Source organism: Callorhinus ursinus, unplaced genomic scaffold (assembly GCF_003265705.2).
Source record: "Callorhinus ursinus isolate GAN/ISIS: 27379988/994484 unplaced genomic scaffold, GSC_fseal_2.0 scaffold2, whole genome shotgun sequence".
NCBI classification, from domain to species: Eukaryota; Metazoa; Chordata; class Mammalia; order Carnivora; family Otariidae; genus Callorhinus; species Callorhinus ursinus.
In genome coordinates, this window is record NW_027397064.1 from 98,482,973 (window position 1) to 98,492,936 (window position 9,964).

At 45.7% G+C, this 9,964-nt stretch overlaps 1 non-coding gene across 1 annotated transcript; it reads left to right on the forward strand.

The window, feature by feature from the left end:
* Window positions 1–8,864: 8,864 nt before the first annotated feature.
* Window positions 8,865–8,971, forward strand: LOC112813205 (U6 spliceosomal RNA). The gene has a single exon (XR_003205471.1). It is a non-coding gene; the product is annotated as a U6 spliceosomal RNA (small nuclear RNA).
* The last annotated feature ends 993 nt before the right edge of the window (window positions 8,972–9,964 follow it).

A 9,964-nucleotide genomic window follows, 5' to 3' on the forward strand; every position in this document is an offset into this window, starting at 1 on the left:
ATACCAACAGTGAGGGAGAATTTATTTCTTTTTCTTCTCTTTGCATGTATATTTTCCTCCTGAACACAAATAACAATCCAGTTGCCCCATAATTAGATTGGATTATGGAATAATTACAACCTTGTTTGCTCTCAGCAGATTACATGGTAATTATACTTGGCATTACCATGAAGAACCAAGAAATTCCAACGATGTCATTACATGGTTATTTGTACAGTACAATGCAGCAGTGTAATTATACATGCAACATTTGTTCCCCAATAGGAGAATGATTAAAACAATGCTAATGCTTTAAAGTGTTGATTAGGCGCCAACACGATATGACATTTTACAATGTGAAGGGGGTGTCTGTTTTTTAATATATTTTTTTTAACATTAGCAATATTGACCTTCCCCTTGGCTCTCCTGCGACTACTTTTGTAGGCTGTGCGGTGGTCAGGAAGGTTTATGTGACCATACAGATCTGCCCTCATGGGTCATTCCTGCTCAGAGTAGCTAGGGTCCACGTTAAAAACCAGAGGTAGCTGGCCAGGTATCCTGTAGCGGGAGAACTGCTTGATAGTTTTGCACTGCTTTGTGAGGTTATCTTTCTGAAAGCCTTTATGGTAGAGAAGGCATGGGACACGGAGCATGGAGAGGGCACGTGTGGTTGCCCTGCATTGCGTGCCCCTCTGCACAAGGCTCGCAAGGCCCAGAACCTGCTTGAATGCACGCATGGCCTGGCTGTGGCAGCTGATCATTACATAGCACCTGTGTGCCCGCTGCTTTCTTCCTGGTCCTTCATTCATTCTTCCAGGCAGTCTTCTGAGGATCCCAACACATGTTCTCACCGGTGAAATACACAACTAGGAAAGGCCACGAGAACTTGATTGTGGTCATCCCATGCCCCTCTAGTCTCTTCTTCCTGGGTCTGAAGGAGAGAAGGAGGGCAAGAAGGCTGGAAGTCAGACATCTACCTTCCAGCAAATGAGTGGTCTACGTGCTTCTCCACCTGTCTGAATTGCCATGGAAATCAAAGTGTGTGTGTGTGTGTGTGTGTGTGTGTGTGTGAACTGCATACTCATGCAGAGAAAGACTCATTCTTTAGGCTGATGCTGGCTGTCCCCCGGTCTAGGAGGGAAGTAGAGGTGAGTAAGTGTTGGGGGAGAGGCGGCAGAAAGGACTCCGGGAAATGTAACTAGTTGCGTGAGCCGTTTACAGGCCAAATGATATTTTTGCAACCTAGTGATCTCTGCAAGCTCTCTGGAAGCCTGCCAAAATCCCAGTCCTGGCAGATGCAGATATCACCTAACAAAAATCTGGGAAACCAGAAAAGTTGGGTCACTTAGGATACAGAAGTTTGAATGAGGAGGTTGGCCTTCCCCAAAGGAATTGGGTATGTGGGGGGCCCGCAGAAGAAGGGAGATTGCCCAAAGAGACAAAGCTTCAGGACAACAAGCTTTATGGTGCTAGAGAGTACAGAGGTCCCATTTGACTCAAGCACACTCTGCTGCAGGAAACCAAAAATCATGGTAAAAAGAGAACAAACATTTCTTCAGTCTATAAATACTTTTGAAATGTTTTTTTCTGGACAGCAATGAATATATATATACATATATATATACACACACACACACACACACACACACACACTCACATACCTATATATGTATATTTATATTCCATTATATACGTATTCCACTATATATAAATTATATCTATAATATACATTTATGTAATATATAACATATAAATTAAAATGCGTCCAGCCTTGTTTCACATTCAGATAGCACAGAGGTTGTGAAGGAAGGCCTGGTGGATGCACAGATGGCCTCCGGGGCTGGGCATGGCTGAGTATAAACTCCATGTGAAAATTTCAGTCTCCGCATTTCACAGGGGAACCTTCTGGACTTCAGGTCTGGCCTGGGCAGGGTGGGTTGGTAAATGGTATAGAGTCCCACCAGACTGGGAAAAGGTGGGGGAGGGAAGAGCAGGCAGGAAAGAGGGCCAGTTTTTAGAGCCCACCCATCACCTGATTGGCGGGGGGATGGTTGTCTGCTCTGTCAGCAGCACCAAATGGGACATCTCACCAAAGAACACATCTTCCCATCCTACATGTCCTGGGTGACTCCTGTGCCTATCCTTTAAAGATTTTTTTTTTTTTTTTTTTTTTACTTGACAGAGAGAGACACTGAGAGAGGAAACACAAGCAGGGGGTGAGGGAGAGGGAGAAGCAGGCTTCTTGCCAAGCAGAAAGCCCAATGTGGGGCTCGATCCCAGGACCCTGAGATCATGACCTGAGCCGAAGGCAGACGTTAACAACTGAGCCACCTGGGCACCACTGTGCCTATCCTTTAAACCTTACTTTATTCTCAGTTCTTCTGTTGGAGAGGCAGTGCCGCTGGGGCAAAGTGGATACAGGGTCCCTGGGACCTGACAGAGCTGAGTTCAGATCCCAGCTCTGTCACTTGGTTGTGTGATCCTGTGGAAGTTACTTGGCCTCTCTGAGACTTTGCTGTTCTCCCCTGTAAAACAGAGCAACACATACTCACTTCACAGGGCTCTGGTTGGGACTATGTGGAGGAACTTAGGTAAAGTGCTTACCACAGCTTCTGGCCAATCAGTGCTCATCAGATGGTCACTATGGTTATTTTACATATGGATTTCCAGTGTGGGTAAGTTAGATTTAGACAGATACGGGGAAAGGACCTAGATCCAAGGAGCTGAAGACATCAGGAGGAGAGGCTGCTATGGCTGCTGGAGGTCCTGCTGACTGTGAGGGACGGCACCCTTGTATGGCCAGGTCCTGAGGCCGCTGGCATGCAAGGCGTCACTTCAAGTTAATGCCTCAGCCAGTGACCTTGTATTTTTCATCCTCTTCAGCCTATGAATATAAAATCCCAAACACTAAAACAGCCTAATGGACACCAGAGTGAGGATCTGGACACTGGTCTGATTCTGTAACAAGAAGCTGTTGGCTCTGGAGCAAGTTTCTTAGAGGTTCTGGCCTCAGTTTCTCCAAATGTAAAATGAGGGGTTTAAATTGGATAGTTTCTTAGGTCCCTTCCAGCTGTAAAATTTTATGAACCTGAGAAGGATTTCTTTTCCCCCCTTCCAGGAAATGTACCCACACTGTATATTTGAGATGAGGTTATTTTTCCTGAATCAGGCTTCATTCTGCACATATATATGTATACTATAAATATACACATAAGCATATGTATACACAGGCACTGAAAGAGGAAATTGTCCCTACACCTCAGTGCTTTCAATTGAGCCATCAAGTCACTCAGGTATTTATGGTGGAGAGAAAAATATGTGCACTGTTTTCCTCTCTCTGGAGGACCATGCCAGGGACTCTGCCGGGATGTAAGACTCATGTTGGGAGAAAGAAATGAGATTTTGAGTTGATGATGGCTGTATGGAAAATGATATAAATTATCTCCCCCCTGGTCCGTATTTCCCTGTACCAACAGAACTTGTCCTCTCAGAATAATTGATGGGTGACAAAAAGCTGTCCCCCTTCTCTCAAGTCCAGGGGTTCTCCAGCTGGGCCTGTCAGCATCTTTCTCTGTCATTCATGCCACCAGGGCTGATTGGTCCCCCACAATGAACTGCTTCTTGTGTCCGGAAGTATGTTCTCCCTCCATACTCTAGCAGGGCTATGTTAGTTAAGATAAAGCTGCCACCCAAACTCTCACTGTTTTGATATAATAACAGTTTATTCTTGTCTTACATACTCTCCGTTCAGTGTGACTGTGTGGCAGGCAGCCTTCAACAGAGGCCTTCAGGGACCCATGCTGAAGGGTCCCTCTACCTCTACCTTGTGGCGCTGCCATGCCCTAGGGCTGCCCTGTCCCTTACTTCCATTTGAGCGTGAGCCTGGAGAAGGCCCATCCACATGTGAACCATATTAGCTCTAAAGTGTGACTCTCTTGTCTTGTGCTAACGCAGCCCCACATCTCCATCCAGACTCAGGGGTGCTGGGAACAATGTACAGGATGGAAGGGGGACACAGATATTCTGGGCACAGATGTTAGACAAGTGCTCTGGGGACAATGAAAGAGGAGGGGCCAAGTGCTATAGCAGACCCAACTTCGCCTGGGGAACAGAGATGGTCTCCCCAGGAAGCGAATAGGAGTTACCCAGGTACAGGAGGGTGGGCAGTGTGAAGGCAGGGTTCCTGGCTGAGCATTTTCAAATGGCGGGGGTGGGGACAGGGGAGAAGGGAGAGAAGGTAAGTGTGGGTCAGTGTGCCGTGTCAGAGGAGCAAGGGGTGGGGGAGTGGGAGGGGAGGAGGCTGCAGACCATGAAGGTCCTTACCGGCCATGATAAGAAATTCTGACTTTGTGCTAAAGACAAAGGAAGCTACGGAAGACCTTTTTAGCAGAGGAGGTGAAGTGACTCCACTTTGAAAGATCGCCCTAGCTGCAGGGGAGAGTGTGAGCCTGGAGTCAGGCAGATTCACTGGGAGCGATGGTGGTCGTCTTGGTGGGGACCTCGATCCATAGCCTGAGCTGCTGGCTGTGGTTTGGAGAGAAGACGAAAGATTCAAGAGACGTGTAGGCAGTAGACTCCTTAGAAATACCTGTCGGGTTTCTCTGGTCGGGGCCCTCGTTCCTCCAACTTGGATTATCACAGCAGCCTCTCAAACATCTTCTTGTCCTCACTTCCTCCACTTCCTCCAACAGGGCTCCATGGTGTCGCCCTGTCACCCCTTCTGGGTCAGGGCTCTAAGTCGCAGATAACACTGTCCACTGGCCAGTTTAAGCGGGAAGGGATACACTTGTGGGTAGAGAAAATGCGCAGCATCATTGCAGACTGAAGAAACAGATTCTCGGCAGGCCTTTCTGGAGGAACTCCCAGCACTTCCGGCAGAACCGCCTACCAAAGGAGCTGCCACCACCGCCATCATCAGGAAGTGGCCCCCCTCGCTGTCTCCTGCACAGCCAGCGCCACACTCTGTACCAGCAAAACCCGACCTAGGCCCTGCCTCTTTCACCCAGTAACTCTGCTAATGCATCTGAGCAGTACAGTTAAACCACGAGTTTGCTCCTCAGGGCAGTGGAAGCTGGGAAATGTAGTTTTCGGTAGTCCCTGATGGAAGGTAGGTTTTACATGAACGATTAGAATGCAGGCAATGTTCAAAGATTTTGGGGAGCCTCAGACGATGATTGCCACCAAGTGGAGAGTCTGACACCCTGTTTCTCTTACATCATTTACGGCTCACAATGGCACCACCTGAGGCATTTCCTGCTCACTCACAAATGAAGGAACCAACTCAGAGAGGCTAATCAGCTTGCCTGAGATCACACAGCAAGCGGTTGGCTGAGTCTGTATTTAAACATAGCTTTGTCTGTGTCACCAGAGCCTGTCCTTTCCCCGCTGTAGTCACGGAATTACAATACTTGCCACTTGTCTATTACAGTGGTTAATAAACCACTGTTTCTTCTGCCCATCCGGTTTATTTTGCCCAGTATGGCTGGGCCATGAGGGCAGCCAGCAACCACTTGTGGAGCAGTACCTTCTTGGCATGCCTGGGCAGGGCTGTGCTGAGCCATCTGTGAAGTCGGGCTGCCTCCTTTTAGAGTTGGCCTTGTTACCGCACAGCTTACGCTGCTGCTCTGGGCAATAATGGCAGAAATACAATCGTTAAATTTTAATTAGGAAGAAACAAGGTTCATTATTAGTTGTCATTCCTCATTGTTTCCTAATTATGCTCATTGCATGATAAAATGAAATACTACATTTCACTTGCATTGTTCTTGCTCAGGGCTGATGGAGAAGAAAGACATATCCTGATTCTCGCTCCTCCTCCCCCTGCCTCTTCCCTCCTCTGAACTGCCCCTCCATGTGCTCCAACTGAATAGCCTGGCAGTTGAAAGGGAGGATTCCTGGAGTCAGAGTAGCCTGGGCTTGAACCCTATCCCCGCCATTTATCAGAGGTCAAACCATTTACCACATTGGGCTTGTTTTTCTTTTCATAAAATGGAGATCATAAAACCTTCATCCCGGGGTTCTAATGAGGATAATGTTACATGAAATAATATTCCACAAATGCCTGGCACATGAGAGATGTTTCAGTAAGTGCCAGCTACTTGTATTATAATTTTAAGGGTTATTATCAAACTAGGATGCACATACCAAGCTAAGCAGTCTAGACGGATGGTGTAAGTCCCCGAAGGCTATTTCCAGCAAGGAGTGCCATCATGGGGGCGGGACCGGGTGTTTGGAGTCATTCATCTGGTGGTTGGTGCAGTAAAGAAGTAAGAGAAGGTGTGAGAGGAAGAAAATCTGGGGTCAGTTCCTATTTAGTTTCATTTAACTGGGCTTCTCAAGAAAGGTGTGATTCTTGACTTGTCCCTTTTGTCCTGCGGATGGGTTTGCCCTGTGCCCGTGGGCACCATGGAGCCACTAGAATTCTCGACAAGAAAAGACAGACTCACCCTTTGCGTGAGAACAAGATGGATGGATCTGGGGGGCTTGGATCTGCACCTTTGTGTCGTATGGAGGCCTCTATGACAGCCAGACGAGCCAAAGACTTGAACTGTATTTTCCTCACAGTTAATACCTTCATTTAGGTTTAATTATTTGAGGTCCCTGAAATTAAATTCACCTAAGGTGTAGGACATTGGGAGTTTGGCATTGAGCAGATGCCCTTTTTCTGTGTGTGAAGTTCATTTGCTCTTGCAGAAAAAAGAAAGGAAAAGCTTAAGAATGATTTTTTTTCACTTGATACTGAGCCAAATATATTTATTTGTGTTAAAATGTGTAACTCCCAGAACTGATAAAAAACTCACCAGGCTGAGCACGCCTCATGCATGGCTTGCTGTAGAAACGCTAATGCCGCAGGAAAACTGTTATTTGGACTAATTCTCTTTCTAAGAGCAGTTGCTGTTATGTGAGGGAAGCAGGTGGTTTTACAAAAGCACCAGGCAGTCTTATTTTAGCCCTTGCTTGAGCGGCACCCCTGTAGTAGAAATCTTTCTCTCACATTTAGAGAGAAGGATGGGGTAGGACTCAACTGGGTAAGGGATAGAGGGAAAAAATTACACAGCTAGCTCTTTGGACAAAAGTAAGGTTTTCCAAAGTCCTGTCGATGATGCGAATCTTGGGATGTTACAGAAAGCCAGATGTGTGGCCAGAAGCAGTCAACACTCACTTTCCAGGGTTGGGTCCAGGATTGTGCTCTTTGATGCCTGTTATCCGCAGGCTGCAGCCAGTAAGCTGAAGAGCCTGAGACCACGTGCAGCATCTGACTCCAAGGGGGCAAGCCATGGGTGCGGCTGGCAGGATGGTTCCCCAGAACCTCACAAGGTGGCTGCCTGCTGGGGAAGTCCGTATAGTTCTCGTGCTTGTCCTGGGCCCCAGAGCTTCTGAATCACATCCTTACCTCTCCACCCAGGGTGTTGTGCTCACGCCCAAGGCACTGGTGCACTCAGCCAGACCCAGAGACAAAAACAGCTCCCCGGGCCTGCCTGGATAGACAGCATGAGCTGGCTACAAAACCAGGGACCTGCCTTCACCGCTGCTTTTTATTTTATGCCCTGGGTTGCCTCTGGCTGGTCTGGGGGACGGGGCTGCTGCCCCCACCCCATGCCTACTTGATCCAGAGCTGCATCCTTTTATCTGTCTAACATACTGGGAGTCTGCCTAAGATTTTGTTAAAAATTTTTGGAGATCATTCTCTTCACTGAAAGAAGTAAACATCTGTGGTGAAGTTTTTCTCAGTTTTGAAATAAAATTATTCTTCCTAATTATAAAAGTAATATCTACATAGGACATGGAATCTTGGAAAAATACTGAAGAGAAGAGAAGAAAAAAAGTCCAATTAAAAAAGACTACCACAGTTCATATTTTTGTGTATTTCCTTCTAACTTTTTTTCCTGTTCATATTTTTATATGGTTCAGATGGTACTACATTAACCAGTGTTTTCATTCATGATTTTTTTTTTTAACTTAAGATGATTTCTTTTTTTTTTTTTAAGATTTTTATTTATTTATTTGACAGAGAGAGAGAGAGAGAGCACAAGCAGGGGGAGTGGCGGGCAGGGGTAGAGGGAGAAGTAGGCTCCCTGCTGAGCAGAGAGCCGTTTGCAACGCGGGGCTTGAGCCCAGGACCCCGGGATCATGACCTGAGCCGAAGGCAGATGCTTAACCTTAACCAACTGAGCCACCAGGGCGCCCCAGCTTAAGATGATTTCAGAAGCATCTGTGATATGGATGTTTTTACTTACCTATTGTTTTGACTCTTACTGTTATTATAAACAACTTCATACATAAAGCTTTCTCAAATTTTGGATTTCTTCTAAGGATTAAGTCTTAATAGCAGCATTTTGAATTTAAGCATCTGGGTTATTTATTTACTTATTTATTTACTCATTTATGTATTTATTTTATCGAAGTATAATTGACACACATTACTTTCAGGTGTACAACACAAGTACTTGTGATTCCACAAGTCTATATATTATGCGTGCTCACTGCCAGTGTAGCTGCCATCTGTCCCCCTACAACCCTATCACAATACTATTGACCATATTCCCTATGCCGTACCTTTTATCGCTGTGACTTACTCATTCCATAACTGGAAGTCTGTACCCCCCACCCCCCTGCACCCATTTTGCCCATCCCCCACCTCCTCCCCTCTGGGAACCATCAGTTTGTTCTCTGTATGTATGGGTTTGTTTCTGTTTTTTGTTTGTTTGCTTATTCATTTGTTTTCCAAACATCTGGGTCTTTTACAGGTTTTTAGAAAATAATACAAAATTGTTTTGCAGAAGGGTGATACCGATTCACATATGCACAAGCCATTTACAGAGCTGCCTGTTATATCATACCTTTACCAGCACTGGGCATTTTTATTTAAAAATTAATAGAATCTTGTGCTCACTTCGGCAGCACATATACTAAAATTGGAACGATACAGAGACGATTAGCATGGCCCCAGGGCAAGGATGACATGCAAATTCATAAAGCATTCCATATTAAAAGAAAATTAATAGCATCTTGTTTCTTTGGTTATCAGTGAATTTGAATATTTTTATATTTGTTATCTGGTTGTATTTTTATGGTGTTCTTTCTGAAAAAAAAAAACAAAAACAATTCTGACACTTTGCTTTCCTACTTAGAAAGCCCCTGAGCCCCGGAGTGCCTACACGTAGGATAAAGTTCTGTGGAGTGTGATGGGTATGAGCACACACATTTGAACCAGAGACATCTTTTCCAGCTCCAGTTTGCCATGCAAAATCTGTGTTACCTTGGACCAGTCTCTTTATTTTAATTCCCTCACCCACAAAAAAAGAAAAAACAATAACAACCTCCTAGAGTCATCATGAAGATTAAATAAGCTGTCCTTTGTAAGGAACTCTGTAAAGTATAAAATATAGCTCTAGATCAGTCACTGTCATTTCTGTCATGACAACATACAAGACCTATAATGAGGGTGCCTGGGTGTTTCCATCAGTTAAAAGCCTCTGCCTTCTGCTCAGGTCATGATCTCAGGGTCCTGGGATAGGGGCTTCCTGCTCACTGGGAAGTCTGCTTCTCTCTCTCCCTCTCCCTTTCTCCTGTGCACGCTCTCTCTCTCTCTCTCTCTCAGTCTCTCTCTCTCAAATAAATGAATAAAATCTTAAAAAAAAAAAAAGACCGGTCATGAGATTAATAGCCAACATGTAACGAGAGACTACTTTCTATTCACCAGGCACAGTGCTCAGCCCTTTACACGTATGAACTCACACCAGCTTCACAACAGCATGTGAGGGAGATGATATCATTATGTTTCTTTAATAGATGAGGGGACTGAGGCACAGACAGATGAGGTATCTTGCCCAAAATTATACCGCTGGGAAGCAGCAAAGCTGGGACTTGAACCTTTTGCGTTGGGTCCCATCCTTTCTCTCAGGCCTCCTCACCCCTGAGCCACATGGACCTGTAGGGTCTTCCCTAAAACACCATGCCCTTTCATCCCTGAGTCTTTGGCTCT